This window comes from Microcaecilia unicolor, chromosome 5 (genome assembly GCF_901765095.1).
Source record: "Microcaecilia unicolor chromosome 5, aMicUni1.1, whole genome shotgun sequence".
NCBI lineage: Eukaryota > Metazoa > Chordata > Amphibia > Gymnophiona > Siphonopidae > Microcaecilia > Microcaecilia unicolor.
The window spans coordinates 168,625,268-168,642,740 of NC_044035.1; the positions used below are offsets into that span (position 1 = coordinate 168,625,268).

Consider the following 17,473-nt stretch of genomic DNA (forward strand, 5'->3'; position numbering starts at 1 on the left):
CCCATCACAGTTCTCAAGTGGCACAAGTTCCAACTAAGGACCTTACCCAACCCAGAAGATATGGGAGTAATTCTAAGTGGATCCTGTACTTCCATGGGCCCACCTGCACTGCAGAGGCTGCTTGGGTGGAATTTACACCACTGACTGTTCTAGAATGACAGTTTTATACAATGCTGTGACTGATAGAATTCTACTGCAAAGTACACTTACTTCAGCAGGCTCCCAGAATTGCAGGAGAGAGTGGCTAAATCCTGGCACCTCAGGCCCCTGCAGAAATGGCTCTTGTTACCTAGCAACCTCCTTTAAGACCTGTTGTCATGAGGATTAGTAAACAGCAGAAAATAAGTCAGAGGGCAGGAGCAGACCAGGCCAGAATAACACCACAAGAAAACAGGTATCTCAGTGGTTCATTTCCTCTCTTTTATTTGCTTTTCTGCTATAAACACAGTTTTCTTTCTGTGGTAATATTCAGTAGATGGAGTGCAAGATTGATACTTTGCAAAGTGTGTCCCACTTCCATTGCAAGGCAAGCACTGAGATTTTCTGCTGTCTCTCTTCAGAGATTAATCCAATGCAATGCGTTGTCTAGAGAGTTAGTTCCATAGCTCTGTACCAAATCAAACTGCTCCGCTCTCACAAACACATGTATTACTTGTGGGACTAGTGACCATAAATGAAGACTACAACCTTTGTGCCTCAAAAGGGTAATTTCACCAGTTTTGTGCAATTACTGGATTAGGCAGCGAGAGTCTTACCTGAGAAGGTTTGGGTTTTGGTTAGCCTGAAATGAAAGTGCATGATCTGAACTGAAGGTATATAAGATGATGGATGGTGAAAAAACCTGGACAAAAGGAAATTGAGATTTTTTTTTTGCTAGTTGTGTACTCAAAAGCTTTGTCGCCAAACTAGGGGTCCTTTTACTAAGGTGCTCTGAAAAATGGCCTGCGGTAGTGTAGACATGTGTTTTTGGCACGCACAGAATTATTTTTCAGCACACCTACAAAAAAATGCCTTTTTAAAAATTTTTGCAGAAAAAATGGACGTGCGGCAAAATGAAAATTGCCGCATGTCCATTTTGGGTCTGAGATCTTACCGCAAGCCATTGACCCAGCGGTAAGGTCTCACGCAGTTACCAGGTGGTAATGGTCTACGCACATCAGATAATAAAAAATATTTTTCTGACGCACGCAAAAATTGAAATTACTGCAAGGGCCACACGGTAACCGGGCAGTAACTCCAATTTGGTGCACATTGGGCACGCATGGGCACCTACACGGCTTAGTAAAAGGGCCCCTAGGCTACTTAATAATGGTCAAAAACCCAAAGCACGGGGGCCAGGCCAGTATAAATGTTGCAGAAGACTTTACTTTGATTCCTAAGTTAGGTTTTCCACTCCTAGGGCCAGCTGGGTTGAGGATGCCATGAAGGCAAAATTCACAGGCATGGATGGAAGGGAATGCCAGTTATTGGGCAATATCAATATTTAGTAATCATATTTGGGGCCCAGGATTGTAGAGTTCCAGAGGCAGCCCTGATACAGGACTGTCGCTGTGATGGCTAGGTCAGATGAGAGAAAGGAACATTAAAAATAAAAAAAGGGGGGTGGTAATTTCCCCAGGTAATTGTTTATAACACCAGTACCAGTTCCAGATGAGATGGAATTCCCAAGGAGCAGGAAGAAACTGCTGGGCCAGAAAAAAAAAAAAAGAAAAAGAAAGAAAACATAGGCAACCAAGAGAAAGCTCAGCACAAAACTGGTGCACCACAGTTGCCTCTCTTTGTGTCAGGCAGCACTATTTGATGAGCTTAAGAATGGCTGGAGAAAATTTACTCAACACTGTCTGCTGTACATAGAGGGGCATTTTCAAAAGGACGTCCAAATCTGAACATCCCAAACGGATATCTCTTTCACATGTATTTTTGAACAGGAAATACATCAAGATTTCCTGTTTGAAAATATGTGAGGTGGACATACGCTGGGAATGTCCAGCATGAATTTTACAAACTGGAACATCCAAATTATAAACAGGGGAAAAACCAGGGACATAGATGTCTGTATGGCAGCATCCTTGGAAAATGGCCACATAGATATCTACGCAAAGCAGAGGGGTAGCCTAGTGGTTAGTGCAGTGGACTGTGAAACCGGAGATTCAGGGTCAAATCTCACTTTTATTTATTTACTAGTAAAAGAGGCCCGTTTCAGAGCAAATGAAACGGGCACTAGCAAGGTTCTGGTCGAGAACACCCCCCTCCCCGGCCAACCCCTTTGTTGTTCTGCCATAGCTCCGCCCCCAATGTCATGATGTTTGATGTGAGGGCGGGGCCCAGAGTGATTTCCCACCCCCCCGTCTCCCCTCCTCCCTGCCAACCCCTTTGTTGTTCTGCCATTGCTCCGCCCTCAAGGGCGGGGTCCGGAGCGATTTTGGTGGCTTCACCACCACAAACCTTCGAACCTTTTTGAAGGAAGTCAGGGCTTGGCTTCACTGACGTCAGTGTCCTCAGAACGTTGAGGGTGAGTTTTATTATAGTAGATTATGACATTTATATCCCCCTTATTATCTAAAGCAGAATTCAAATTCAATGTGGCTCACAATATAACAAACTAGCAATAAATGCCCGTTTCTGTAAGAAATGAAACGGGCGCTAGCAAGGTTCCCTTCCTCTCCCCCTCCCTCTCCCGTCATCGGCATACAGGGACAGAAGAGGAAACCTGTGAGGTGTTGCATCCACGTTGTCATCCGTCCCTCGCACCGTCCGACATTCAGTGTGTGTGGCTGGCTGCGTCGCCCCCGAAGCGGTTTTGTGCATTTGTGTTGCGCCGGTGTTGGGCGCCATCTTCATTTCGTCGCTTTGGTGAAAATTGGTGCGGGCTCAGCGTCCTTACATTCCTGTTCGGCGCCATTCGCGTTCCAGAAAATCGCGACGTCATCAACGTCATCACGTTTGTGTTTGACGCCATCTTGAAAATCGCTCCAGCTGTGACATCATAACGTTGGACGCGAGGGCGTCACCACCATGGAGAGGCTTCACCACCATGAATCCACGAACCCTTCACGGAAGTGGCTGGAGCTTGGGGCTTCAATAGAATGTTGAGGTAGCGAATTATGTCCGGAAGGGGCGTGGCTGAGGGCGGGTGTATGAGTGAGAGTGAGAGTGAGTGGTGCTGACAGGGTACAGCAGTGCAGGGCTTCAGTGGTTCCCTGCCACACTGTGAGCTTCAGAATTGGAGGTGAGAATTATTAATAAAGATGTAGAATGGACAAGGTGTTCTGATTACATGGAACATAGTAGAATATATATATATGCAAATGTAAGATTACTAATAACATCATAATAGCATAACATGGAGTTCTGATCATTTAACATGTTTGTAGTATATATAATAGAATGTGAATGCAGACAAGTTATTGTTATTGCAAGTTTAGTTAAAGGGTTAATTATTGTTAGAGATTGGTCTTATCAAGTGAGTTTTGAAACTGTTTGTGAAATATAAGATAGTCTTCAGTTTGACAGATGTGTTTGGGCAAAGAGTTCCATCTGGCTGTACTTTGGTATGAAAAACCAGCATTGTGGATAATTTTATATTTGATTTTATTACACTGAGGAAAATATAATACAAGAAAGTCTCAGGATGATTTGTCAGCATTGTGTGTTGATAATTCTATAAGATTCTGCATGTAAGGTGGGGATGGACCATAGATTATTTGTTGTGTGAATACACATAATTTGAAAGTAATACCTGAACTTATAGGTAGCCAATGCAGTTTGAGTAGAAGCAGGGGTCGCTTTGGAGTATCGGTTAGCTTTAAGTACAAGATAGGCTCCAGTGCAAGACTGAAGAATGAGTCTGCACAGGCACCTTTTCATTCAAAATCCGTTTGGGAGAGCGACTGCTCCCCTTGCACCCCATCTAGCCACGCCTCTTGGCTACTCCTCAGACCTGCTTCCTGTTCTGTTAAGAATGCTCATAATATGTGAAGCTATCCTAGAGCCTGGTATCAGTGGTGTAGCAAGGACTGAATGGGCCCTGGGTGGAAAAATTAAGATGGGCCCCCTCATAATGCCACCTCTCCCAAGATAGTGGAGACTGAAGGGGGGGGGGCTTTGGAGGAGGAGGACAACTCCCTTCCAAGCTGCAGTAAACAAACCCTGCAAAAAGCAAACACATTCCAGACCGATATGGAAAACCTGTCATAATAATAGAAATATAAATGCTAAATATCAGAGATGACAGGGGGATATGGTGTGTGGAGAGACATAGGAGATGCTGGATGGCAAGAGGTGGGAGAGGCAATGCTGAATGGGGGGGAACAGATAGGCAGGGGCACTGCTGAGTGGGAGAGAGAGAGATAGGCAGTGCTGCGTGCCAGGGGGAAAGAGACAAACAGACTGGCAATTCTGGAGAGACAGACAGACTGGCAATGCTGGATGACAAGGGGATGAGGTGTGTGGAGAGACAGAGGAGAGATGCTGGATGGCAAGAGGTGAGAGAGACAGAGGCAATACCTCATGGGAGGGGAGGAAGAGAGAGACAGGGTCAGGGCCAGTCTTAGGCAGAGGCGACCAAGGCGGCCGCATAGGGCCCCGCGCTTAAAGGGGCCCCGCACGGCGCGCCTCAACTCTGCCTCTCTGAGCCCCGCTTGCTCGGACCGCATCATCATGATCCCGCACTCGCTCTGCTCCCGCCTCCCGCCACTGGTGCCCCCCCTCCCCCCCCCCCCCCCCCGCTGAGCCCGCCGTCAGCTCCCACCTCCCAGTCCCAGGACAACGACTGTTGCAGCGACAGCACGGCCCCGACAGACAGTTGCAGGCACGACGGCTCACCCCAGCTTTTCCCTTCCGCCTTCCCGCTGAATGTCCCGCCTCCTTCTGATGAGGTATTTCCTGTTTCCGCGAGGGCAGGCAGGAGTCATTGAGCGGGAAGGGAAAAGGAGCTGCAGCATGGTCGGAGGTGAGCCATTGCCTGGTGCCAGTGTGAGTGCGACTTAAAAAATAAAGAAACGTATGATTTATGCTTGTGACGGCAACTTCATCACTCAGGTAGAACAAACGATTAATCTTTCTGTAACAGAACTATGCTGCTGTGCTTTTCCCAGTAAGCCATTTTAATTTTCAGGTTAATATAATCGTTGTAAGGAATCTATTACAGAAGATCAAAGCTTGTGCATGATGGGTTTTTTTAGCTTAATGTGACAAGTGCTCCATTTCTTGGAGTCTAGAAAGGGTTATATGCAATTTTATCTGTGTTTTGATGCTTCACAGTCTTCTGTTTAATGGCATACAGTTTGCTTTTATATGTTACTGTAAATTACTTCTTGAAGCACTTAGTAGAGGTAGAGCATTAGAGAGCAAATAGAAGGTTGCAAAGAAATTGACTATTACACAGCAGGTGGTCTCAAAAACAACCTAGTTACCCAATATAAATAATTTACTAGGGATTCCCCTGTCACTTCATCAGTCACACTTAAAATTTTCTAAAAATGGAATAATCTTTTCAATGGGGTGGAGCTAGGGTGGGGGCGGGGCTAGGATAGGGCCCCACCAAATTGGTCTGCACAGGGCCCTGCACTTGCTAAGACCGGCCCTGGACAGGGTAATGTTGATAGGGACATAGACAGGGGCAATGATGGCTGTTGGGGTAAAGGAGAGAGTCAGGGAGGATACTGGATGGTTGAGTGGGAGAGAGACAAGGGGATGCTGGATGGCAGGAGAGAGAGATAGAAACAGAAAGGGAGGAAATGCTGGGTGGCAGGAGTAGAGAAAAAGGAGACACTGGATGGCAGGGGGAGAGAGGAACGTGTTAGTGAAAAACTGGGGAATAAGTGAAAAGAGAATGGGAGGGCAGAAAGATGGAAAGCTGTAGATAGACACAGTAAAAGAGGGAGACTGAAGACTGGATAATACTAATGAAATCTGATTTGATAAGCAGAAAAAAAATGGAAGAAAGCCGAAAGGAACAGATCAGTATTGGAGTTGGTTGTAGTGAAAGAGGTGAATACTGAAGAGAAACAAATTACATATGGACAGGGAAAGAGAGTTAAGAGAAGACAGGAAAACAGTAACCAAAGACTGGGACCAACACAATTAATAAAATTAAATGGCAGATAGCAAAGGTAGAAATTTTTTTTCAATATTTTATTAAAGATTTTCAAATGTGTAACAAAAAGTGTAAAACAAACTGAGAGAACAAGCAGGCTTCTAATACAGTAATATGAAAGTAGAAGTGTGTCCCCCCATATACAATCACAAGTTTAAAGGGTCAGAAACAAATATTCAAAATGTAGAGTGCTATATAGAGTAAAACGAGTCAAGAGGCATCCATGTATGCATCATAGAGTGAACAATCGATTGTTTATTTGCAATCAAAGATTCATATTTCTTGATCATACAGACATAATTCCACCATTCAGAAAAGTTCAGGGAGGAGTTATGTGTAGCAATAGCAAGTAGAATATTAAAAAGTTTGTCAGAAGATTCTGGCAGGAGGACGTCTGGACTGGAGGAGCATAAAATAATAGTTCTGTATGAAATCAGCAAATCTGGAGGAAGATAAAAAATAGCAATAATTCTAGACCAGATAAAATTCCAATGTGCATGTACATTTTTACAGTAAAAAGTCATGTGGGAGATCCTGCTTTCTGTAGATCGACAGAACCAACTGATTGCTGTAGATGCTTGTTTGGAAATCTTGGCTAGCCGCTTGGGAGTCCAATAAGCCCGATGGGTGATGAAAAGAGAGGATTAAGATATAGCTGCAGATTTAGTTGGGCGCAGTGTTTTAGACCAAAAATCAGACCAGTCGAAATCCATAGAGTTGAATCCAAGATCATGTTCACAAGACGATTCTATTTGAGTAATTGAATTGTCAAGAGAATCCGTAAGTTTGTTTTTATACAGAATGGAGGCCTTTTTGCAGGCAGTAGCTAACTCTTGGCAGTGAGATGGAAATTCCAAGTGACTACATGTGAGAGAGGAGAAAGTTTGTATGGAGGTGATGTATGAAGAGACCTTTTTTCAAGAGAGAGAGAGAGTGAGTTAGTGGAACATTGTACAACATAGATAAAGCATTTGGTGATAAATTACCCCCAAGAAATAGTTGAGACAGAGACCAGATACCCTTGGATTTCCATTCATGTTGGCTTAGGAGGGTGGATTCAAACAGAGAGTTATGCCAAATAGTTTTCAGCAGTCTCAGAGATTTAGGATATACATATTTATCCATGAGGGAAAGGATGCGTAAAAGACATGGGTGTACCAGGGAAGCCTCAAAGGAATTCCATCTCGGTAAATCAATTTTGCAATCATCTGTAAACCAGAACATAGTTTGAGAGAGTCTAAATGCAGTGTGATAAGATCTAAAGTCTGGAAGACCAACTTCACCCCTGTTTTTGATAAGTTTTAATATTTTCAAGGCTATTCGTGGACGTTTTTATTTCCAAATAAATTTGCTTTTTGTAAAGGCTACTAGGGAAAGGGATAGAGATCATGCTAAATATATAGTTCCATTTGAGGGCCAACACCATCTTAATAGCTTCTATTCTACCCCACCAGGTGAGGTATAGAGGAGACCATGAATTTAAAACAGAAAATAGGAAGAAATTTCTAATTAATAATGATACTATCTCTTTTTTACATCTCCAAGCTCTAAAATATGAGTTTAATTCAGCGCTTACTAAAGAGGTCCTTGAAGTTATTCATCTTCAAAATTCTAGAATGTTTGCTAAAAATAATAAGGCTAGCCACTTACCAGCACAATTATATGCATCTGATATTCACTTCTCCTATGAGGTATTCCAATAATTTGTAGATCGTCTACAACATCCTACTGTATCACAAAGCCAGAACTCTAAACTAAAAATGAATACCTCCACTCTAGAAATTCTGGAAGCCATCAAATCTCTTCTGAAAGGGAAGGCCCCTAGTAATGATGGTTTCACTGGATAAGTCTATCAATCATTTGCAGATTTACTCGTCCCTAAATTATGCCTTATGTACCAATCACTCCTCTCTGATTTAGATCAGACAGGCTCCTTTATTCAATCCACTATCATAGTGATCCCTAAACCTGATAGAGATCATACAAAGGCAAAAACTACAGACCTATTTCACTCATTAACATTGATAATAAAGTCTATGCGAAAGCATTAAGACTCCAAAAGATTCTTCCTGCTTTAATACATAGAGATCAAAATGGTTTCACCCCAGGTAGATTGGCAAATGACAGTTCTAGGCTTTTCTGGAACATCTTAGCTCAAACTGAAAACTCTAAAGAACAGTTTCTTGCAGTCTCACTGGATGCCGAAAAGGCATTCGATTGAATTGAATGAGATTACTTATTTCAGGTACTTTTCTGGTTTGCCTTTAGTCCTGAATTTATTCCAATGATTACACTTCTATGTAATAATCCAATGGCTGCAATTGAAGTCAATGATACGATTTCCCAATTTTTCAATCTCAAAAGAGATACCAAAACAAGGCTGCCCGCTTTCCCTCTTACTTTTCAATTTAGCATTAGAACCACTTATAATTGCCTTACGAGCAAACCCTCGTATAACTAGAGTCCCCTCAGGTAAGGACTCTTACAAACTTTTGATTTATGCCGATGACATTCTAGCATGGGCATAGTTTGAGGGGGGGTTAGGGGGCATTCCCTCCCCCCAAACGAGCTGCCTCTACTGCAGGGGTAACGAAGAAAACTGTTCTCCCCAGAAAGTCCGGCATCCTTCTCCTTACCTTTACCCCCCCACCCGTCCACCTCTCCAGCCCCCTCCCCCCAGTATACAAATGCACATGATAGGCCACTGGTACATGCTTCATTAAATTAAAACTGCCTCCAGGCCGACCCCACGCCAGAGCCTTTCCTGTGCCACCACGTCCCACCTGTTTGATGCAACTTCTTGTGGGCAGGGCGTGGTACAGGAAAGGCTCTGGCAGGGCCAGCTCGGAGGCAGCTTGTATTTAGCGCAGCCTATGTCCAGGGCTACTTTGCCCATCTAGTATCGTTATGTTTTTTTGTCTTCCCTCCCCGCGAGTCCTGCATCTTTCCTTCTCCCTTCTGCCAGCTCTCCTCCATAGCCCCAGGCCCCTACCTTTCTGGTAATGGCAATTGAGAGTTTTCCACCAGTGTTAGAGCCTGCCCTCTTCTCTGGAGCATCCTGCCTACTTTGATGCAACTGCCTGTTGTCCGCATAGATGGGATGTGCCTAAGAAGCCTCGATAATGGTGGAAAACTCTCTCAATTGTCGCTGCTGCTGGAGAGGTACAGGGGCCTGGGGCTATGGAGGAAAGTGGGCGAGAGGGAGAGAGACTTGATTGGAGGAGGAAGGTTGAAGGGGAGAGATGTCAGACCTTTTGGGGGGGGCAGGCCACGAAGAGAGATGTGGAACTCCAGTGGGGTAGGGTGGGCAAGCAGGGCAGGAAAGTATAGGAAGAAGAGAAAAAAGAAGGGAGAAGTTGAATATGGGGAGAGACAAGAACAAAGAAAAGATGGTGGGCAGGGAGGAACATTGGGAAGGAAAGGGAAGAGAAGGGAAATGGAACTTGATATACTGCCTTTCTGTGGTTTTTGCAACTACATTCAAAGCGATTTACATAGTATAGACCCAATTCCTCCCTGCTGTTCCAGCCAGCCCATCCAGCCCGCCGGATCCAGCCTCTCCCTGCTTGTTCCAACAACCTGCTCCAGCTTGTCCCAGTCCGTCGGATCCAGATTCTCCCTGCTTGTTCCAGCCATCTGCCCCAGCTTGCTCCAGCCCGCCTGATCTAGCTTGTCCAGCCTCTCCCTGCATGTTCCAGCTACCTGCTCCAGCCTCTCCCTGCTTGTTCCAGCTACCTGCTCCAGCTTGCCGCAGTCCGTCGGATCCAGCTTCTCCCTGCTTGTTCCAGCCATCTACTCCAGCTTATTCCAGCCCACCTGATCCAGCTCATCCAGCTCGTCCCAGTCCATCTGCACCAGCTTGTTCCAGTCCGCCTGATCCAGCTCCTCCCTGTGCCAGCCATCTGCTCCAGCTTCTTCCAGCCTGCCTGATCCAGCTTATTCCAACCCGCCTGCTCAGCTTCTCCCTGTTGCTCCAGTCCTTCTGCTTCAGCTGTGCCAGCCCGCCTGATCCAGCTTGTTCCAGTCCACCTGATCCAGCCTCTCCCTGCTTGTTGCAGCTACCTGCTCCAGCTTGTCCCAGTCCGTCAGATCCAGCTTATCCCTGCCTGTTCCAGTCATCTGCTCCAGCTTGTTCCAGCCCGCCTGATCCAGCTCGTTCAGCCTCTCCCTGCCTGTTCCAGCTACCTGCTCCAGCTTGCCGCAGTCCATCGAATCCAGCCTCTCCCAGCTTCTCCCTGCTCATTCCAGTCCATCTGCACCAGCTTGCTCCAGCCCGCCTGATCAGCTACCTGCTCCAGCTTGCCGCAGTCCATTGGATCCAGTTTCTCCCAGCTCCTCCCTGCTCGTTCCAGTCCATCTGCATCAGCTTGTTCCAGCCCGCCTGATCAGCTACCTGCTCCAGCTTGCCGCAGTCCGTCAGATCCAGCCTCTCCCAGCTTCTCCCTGCTCGTTCCAGTCCATCTGCACCAGCTTGCTCCAGCCCGCCTGATCAGCTACCTACTCCAGCTTGCCGCAGTCCGTCGGATCCAGCTTCTCCTTACTCGTTCTTGTCCATCTGCACCAGCTTGTTCCAGCCCGCCTGATCAGCTACCTGGTCCAGCTTGCCGCAGTCCATCGGATCCAGCTTCTCCTTACTCGTTCTTGTCCATCTGCACCAGCTTGTTCCAGCCTGCCTGATCAGCTACCTGGTCCAGCTTGCCGCAGTCCATCGGATCCAGCTTCTCCTTACTCGTTCTTGTCCATCTGCACCAGCTTGTTCCAGCCCGCCTGATCAGCTTCCCCCTGCTTGCTCCAATCCCTCCGCTCCAGCTGTTGCAGCCCGCCTGATCCAGCTTGTTCCGGCCCGCCTGATCCAGCTTCTCCCTGTTCGTTCCTGTCCATCTGCACCAGCTTGTTCCAGCCTACCTGCTAGCTTGTCAGCCATTGACTTACTTGCCTGCTAACTTGTCAGCCATTGACTTACCTGCTCTCCAGTCCATCAATTCCATCAATTCTCCCTGCTTGTTCCTGTCCATCTGCACCAGCTTGTTCCAGCCCGCCTGCTAGCTTGTCAGCCATTGACTTACCTGCTCTCCAGTCCATCAATTCCATCAATTCCACCAATTCCAAGCCTCCAATCCAGCTTTTCTGCTCTATCTGCTTCACACCCCAGTCACTACACATACACCTGTTACACCTCAATCACTACTTATGGCCCCTGTCCACATTCTCTTCCTTGCCCTGTCCCTTCCTAATCTTTTTCCCCTCCCCCTACCGCTGTCTACCGCTGGAAATCATTGCCCACCCATGTCCCTTCCCATCCTGCTCGCTATGGCAATACCCTATTCATCCCCATCCCTCACCACCTCACCATCTCTCATGTCCCCCTCCTCCTTCCTATCTCTTAACCTTCAACACTTCCTTCCTGCCATTAACCCATCACCATTCCTCCTAAGTGCATCCCGTCTTCGTCGCCCGACCTCCCCCACCCTCCTCCGCACTCTCTTGCTCCTCCTCTTGCTATCCGCGGGAGACATTAATCCTAATCCAGGCCCCCCTCACCTGTCCTCCTCCTATCCATGCAAACGATTCCGTGATGTCTCCAATCTCGTCTCTATTCCCCTCCTTCCCCCCTCTTCCCTCCCCTTCTCATGTGCCCTGTGGAATGCCCACTCAGTCTGCAACAAACTGCCCTTCACCCACAATCTCTTCATCTCTCGTTCCCTTCAACTGCGCGCCCTAACTGAAACCTGGCTCTCCCCTGATGACTCTGCCTCAGTCGCGGACCTTTGCCATGGAGGTTATCTCTTCTCCCACACTCCCCGCCCAGCTGACCGCGGTGGAGGCATCGGGCTTCTACTCTCGCCGTCCTGTAGTTTCCAACCCCTCCTCCTACCGCAGTCTCACTGCTTCTCATCCTTTGAAGCACACTCCATCCGGCTATTCTACCCATTGCCACTCAGAGTGGCAGTCATTTACCGCCCCCCTAATAAATCCCTCTCTTCCTTCCTCACCGACTTTGATGCCTGGCTTTCCGTTTTTCTCGAACCCTCATCTCCGTCCCTCATTCTCGGCGACTTTAACATACACGTTGATGACCAATCCGACCCTCACGCTTCTCAGTTCCTCACTCTAACATCCTCCTTCAACCTCCAGCTATGCTCCACCACCCCTACTCACTGAGACGGCCATTGTCTTGACCTCGTCCTCTCCTCTTCCGCTTCTCCCTCCAATTTCCACGCTTCAGCTCTTCCTCTCTCCGATCATCACCTGATCACCTTCACACTTCTTCACCCCCCCCCCCCCCAGCCCCGTCCAACTTTAACCACTACCTCCAGGAATCTCCAGGCTATTGACCCTCCCACCCTATCCTCTAGTATTTCTAATCTCCTCCCCTCCATCATGTCCTCCGAGTCTGTCTCCGCTTACAATGCCACTCTCTCCTCTGCTCTGGACACCCTCGCACCATCCACTTCCTGTCCCACTAAGCATACTATTCCCCAGCCATGGCTGACCGCTTGCATCCGTTACCTTCGCTCCTGTGCCCGATCTGCTGAACGCCTCTGGAGGAAATCCCGCACCCATTCAGATTTCCTTCACTACAAATTCATGCTATCCTCCTTCCACTCCTCTCTATTCCTTGCCAAACAGGATTATTACACCCAATTGACCAATTCTCTCAGCTCCAACCCCCGTCGTCTCTTCGCCACCCTTAACTCCCTCCTTAAAGTGCCCTCCGCTCCCACCCCCCCTCGCTCTCTCCTCAATCACTGGCCGATTACTTCCATGACAAGGTGCAAAAGATCAACCTTGAGTTCACTACCAAGCTATCTCCTCCTCTTCACCCTTCAACCCTCTCCCTCAACCAATCAACCCAGGCCTCCTTCTCCTCCTTTCCCGACATCACCGAGGAGGAAACCGCTCGCCTTCTTTCCTCCTCGAAATGCACCACCTGCTCTTCTGATCCCATCCCCACTAAACTACTTAACATCATCTCTCATACTGTCACCCCCTCCATCTGTCATTTCCTCAACCTCTCTCTCTCCACTGCAACTGTCCCTGACACCTTCAAGCACGCCGTAGTCACATCTCTCCTCAAAAAACCATCACTTGACCCTACCTGTCCCTCCAACTACCGCCCCATCTCCCTCCTACCCTTCCTCTCCAAAATACTTGAGCGTGCCGTTCACAGCCGCTGCCTTGATTTTCTGTCCTCTCATACCATCCTCGATCCACTTCAATCCGGTTTTCGCCCTCTACACTCAACAGAAACAGCACTCTCTAAAGTCTGTAATGACCTGTTCCTTGCCAAATCCAGAGGCCACTACTCCACCCTCATCCTCCTCGATCTATCCGCCGCTTTTGACACTGTCAATCATGATTTACTTCTTGCCACACTGTCCTCATTTGGGTTCCAGGGCTCTGTCCTCTCCTGGCTCTCCTCCTATCTCTCCCACCGCACCTTCAGAGTTCACTCTCATGGATCCTCCTCCACCCCCATCCCGCTATCTGTTGGTGTTCCCCAGGGATCTGTCCTTGGACCCCTTCTCTTTTCAATCTACACCTCTTCCCTGGGCTCCCTGATCTCATCTCATGGTTTCCAGTATCATCTCTTTGCTGATGACACCCAGCTGTATCTCTCCACACCAGATATCACCACGGAGACCCAAGCAAAGGTATCAGCCTGCTTATCCGACATTGCTGCCTGGATGTCCAACCACCACCTGAAACTGAACATGTCCAAGACCGAGCTCATCGTCTTTCCACCAAAACCCACTTCTCCTCTTCCTCCACTTTCTATCTCAGTTGATAACACCCTCATCCTCCCCGTCTCATCTGCCCACAACCTCGGAGTCATCTTTGACTCCTCCCTCTCCTTCTCTGCGCATATCCAGCAGATAGCCAAGACCTGTCACTTCTTCCTCTTTAACATCAGCAAAATTTGCCCTTTCCTCTCTGAACACACCACCCAAACTCTCGTCCACGCTTTCATTACAGCGCTGCGTAACCCTAGTAGCACTTTAGAAATGTTAAGTAGTAGTAGTATATACAAGTACTTATTTATATCTGGGGCAATGGAGGGATAAGTGACTTGCCCAGTGTCACAAGGAGCTGCAGTGGGAATTGAACCCTATTCCCCAGGATCAAAGTACACTGCACTAACCACAGCTACTCCTCAGGAAAAGGGGGAGATGGAGACTCAGGGGGCAATGCTGAAAAAGGGGGAAGATGGGGACAAAGGGGGACACAGAGGGCAATGCTGGACAAGGGGGGGTGGGGCACAAAGAAAGTAGATGCTGGAAGAGAGGGGGAGATGGGGACGCAGGGCAGAGGCTGGAAAAGAGGAGGAAATGGGGACATAGAGGGGCAGATGCTGGAAAAGAGAGAACAGAGATGGGACATGGGGCATATGCTGGAAAAGAGGGGAGGGAGATGGGGACACGGAATGAATTCTGAGAATGAGGGGAGAGAGATGGGGACATGGATGCTGGAAAAGAGGAGAGGGAAATGGGGACATGTGGGGATGAAGATGAAGTGCCAGTGCCGGACCCGTGAGAATGGAATGAAGAGGTGCCAGACCCATGCAGAGGGGGAGAAATTTCTGGACCTTGAGGGAGGGAAGCAGAGGGAAGAGAAAGAGAGAGAGAGAGACCTGGAGCAACAGGGGAGAAGAATCTTGGACCTGGAGAGGGAGAACAGAGAGAAGAGAGACCTGGAGCAAGGGGGAGAAGAAAGGGGGAGAAATCTTGGACCTGGAGAGGGAGAAAGAGAGGAGAAACCTGGAGCAAAGAGATAGGGTTAAGCAGAAAGAGAGAAATAGAAACTGAACAGGGGGAGAGACGCTGGTCTACTGGAGGTGGGGAGAGAGAGACACCAGATTAGGAATTGGAGGTGAAGGAGAAGGGGGGAGAGATGATAAAACTTGGGGGAGGGAAGCAGAGGTTAGAGAGAGCCAGATATCTGGAGCAAAGGGGAGGGAAAGATGGGGAGAGATCTTGGACCTGGGGAGGTGAACACAGAGGGAAGAGAGAGAGGAGAAACCTGGAGGAAAGGGGAGGGAGTTAAGCAGAGAGAGAGAGAGAAACTGGATCTGGGAAGTGAGTGAGTGATAGGGTAAAGGGTCATAGATTTGATACTCAGCTTTTCTGTGGTACAACCCAAGCAGTTTTGAGAGAGAGAGAGAGATGCTATACCAGGGGGGCAGGGGAGAGAGTAAGAGAGATGCTGGCCCTAGGGTGGGGGTACAAGAGAAAAGAAAGTGAGAGAGAGGAACAGGGACACGGGGACGAGGTGCAGGACTGGACAAAAAGGAACACAGGATGACGATGAACATGGAGAGAGAAGAAATATCAAATAGGCAGGAGACCCTGGAAAGAGCAGAAGATGGATAAGACATGGAGGGTGGGGAGAATAAAGTATAAGATGAATGGGACTGGGAAAGGGGAGGGGAACTTAGCAGAAGGTGGATGGTACCAGGGAGAGAAGCGGAACAGAGCAGAAGAATGGGATGAGGGAAGAAGAGGAACAGAGCAGAAGATGAATGGGATAGGGAGAGAAGGGGAACAAAGCAGAAGATGGATGGGACTAGGGGGAAAGAAGAGGAACAGAGCAGAACATGGATGGGAGAAGGGGAACAGAGCAGAAGATGACTGGGACTTGGTGATTGAATGGGAGAGTTTGGGGAGCAGAACAGGGAATTATGCATGGGAGAGATAAAGTGGAAATTTGAAGCAGATAGTGAGTACTTGGCAATTGGTGGGTATGAGTGGGGGTATGTTAATGGGTTGGAAGAATGAGTGAGAGTATGAAATGAGGGGTAAGAGAAGGGATAAAATGTGGGGAAAGGTTGAGATGTAGTGTGAATGACCTGGAAGAATAGAGAGAGTGTATAAGAGGCATTGAAAAGGGATGAGGGTTGTGGAGAAAGATACGAGAGGAAGGGGATGGGTCTCCCAAGGGATTGAGTGATGGTGGAAATAGAGTTAAAAATATGATAAAAGAAGCAGAAGAATTTGGGGTATAGAAGAATGGTCTGGAGGCAAGGGAAGGAAGGAGAGGCAGGCATGGAGCTGGGGCAGGTGAAGAGACGAGAGGCAGTCTTCTTTGAACCTTTCCTAATTCCACTTTTTGGAGATACAGCGACCAGAATTGAACACTCAAGGTGATCTAAATGAAACCCTTCTATAAAGAGGGTTTAATAAAACATGGTTCCTGTGTTAAAAATAGGCTGGAGATTGGTTTGTAGGACCCCTCTGTGAAGTGTCTCTGAATGGAATGATGGGTTGGTGAATGGGAAAAAGGGACTGGGATTTTGCTCACATCTTTTTCAGTAGTAGCTCAAGGTGAGTTATATTCAGTTATACTGGGTATTTGTTCTCTCTCTCTCTCTCTCTCAAGGGGGGGGGGGGGTGTCTTTTGTGCTGTACCAGGCTGCAGTTACTTAGTTTAGCCTACAGAGTTCAGATTCTAAAGGAACAAAAATAGAGGGAAAGTTCTCTCTTTCTCTGTTCTTGAGAGGAAAGGGGGGGGTTTCATCAGCACTGCAGTAAATTGCAGGGGTAGCCAACCATACCATAGTCCTTGAGGGCCACAACCCAGATGACTTTTCAAGATTTCCACAATAAATATGTATGTGATCTATTTATGTATAATGGAAGCAGTACATGCATATCAATTCATGCATATTCATTGTGGAAATCTTGAAAACCCAACTGGGATGTGGCCAAAGTGATTTCCCTTTTCTGGGAAATCTGTAAAACCTGTCAGGGTGGTGCGGGTCACAGATAACAGAGGTGTAGAAAATCCTAAGAGAGTTAGCTTGAAAGAAGTGTTTGTTGGAATTTTCTTGGGGAGACTGGAGGGAACATAAGAACAGCCATACTGGGTCAGATCAACGGTTCATCTAGCCCAATAACCTGCTTCCAATAGTGGCCAATTCAGATCACAAGTACCTGGCAAGGTCCCAAATAGTAGCATTATTCCATGCTACCAATGCTAAAGTAAACAGTGGCTTCCCCATGTCTACCTCAATAACAAACTATGGACTTTTCCTCCAGGAACTTGTCCAAATCTTTTTTAAACCCACTGTTACCACATCCTCCAGCAATGAGTTCCAGAGCTTACCTATTTATTGAGTGAAAAAATATTTCCTGCTATTCGTTTAAAAAATATTTCTATGTGTTACAGTCCTTGCAAAAATGCTGTTAGCAAACACTAAGCTTGGCTGTCAGTTAAACCTGAGTATAGAACATCAGTGTAAATCAAAATTTTCTTTAATGCAAAATCAAACAAAGGAAATTACTTACATTTCTGAAGTGCTGAAGAAGAGTTTCTGCCCAGCAGATTGGAGTCTGTTAACTGGCTCACTCTGTACATAAAGAGATGCCAGGAACTCTC

At 47.3% G+C, this 17,473-nt stretch overlaps 1 protein-coding gene across 1 annotated transcript in view; it reads left to right on the forward strand.

Annotated features, from left to right (window-relative positions):
- The first annotated feature begins 353 nt into the window (after nucleotides 1-353).
- Nucleotides 354-17,473, forward strand: part of TEPP (testis, prostate and placenta expressed) — a 164,574-nt gene continuing 147,454 nt past the window's right edge. The window contains exon 1 of the mRNA XM_030204918.1: nucleotides 354-394. The gene's annotated coding sequence lies outside the window, so the exon portion shown is untranslated. The remainder of the gene's footprint in view (nucleotides 395-17,473) is intronic.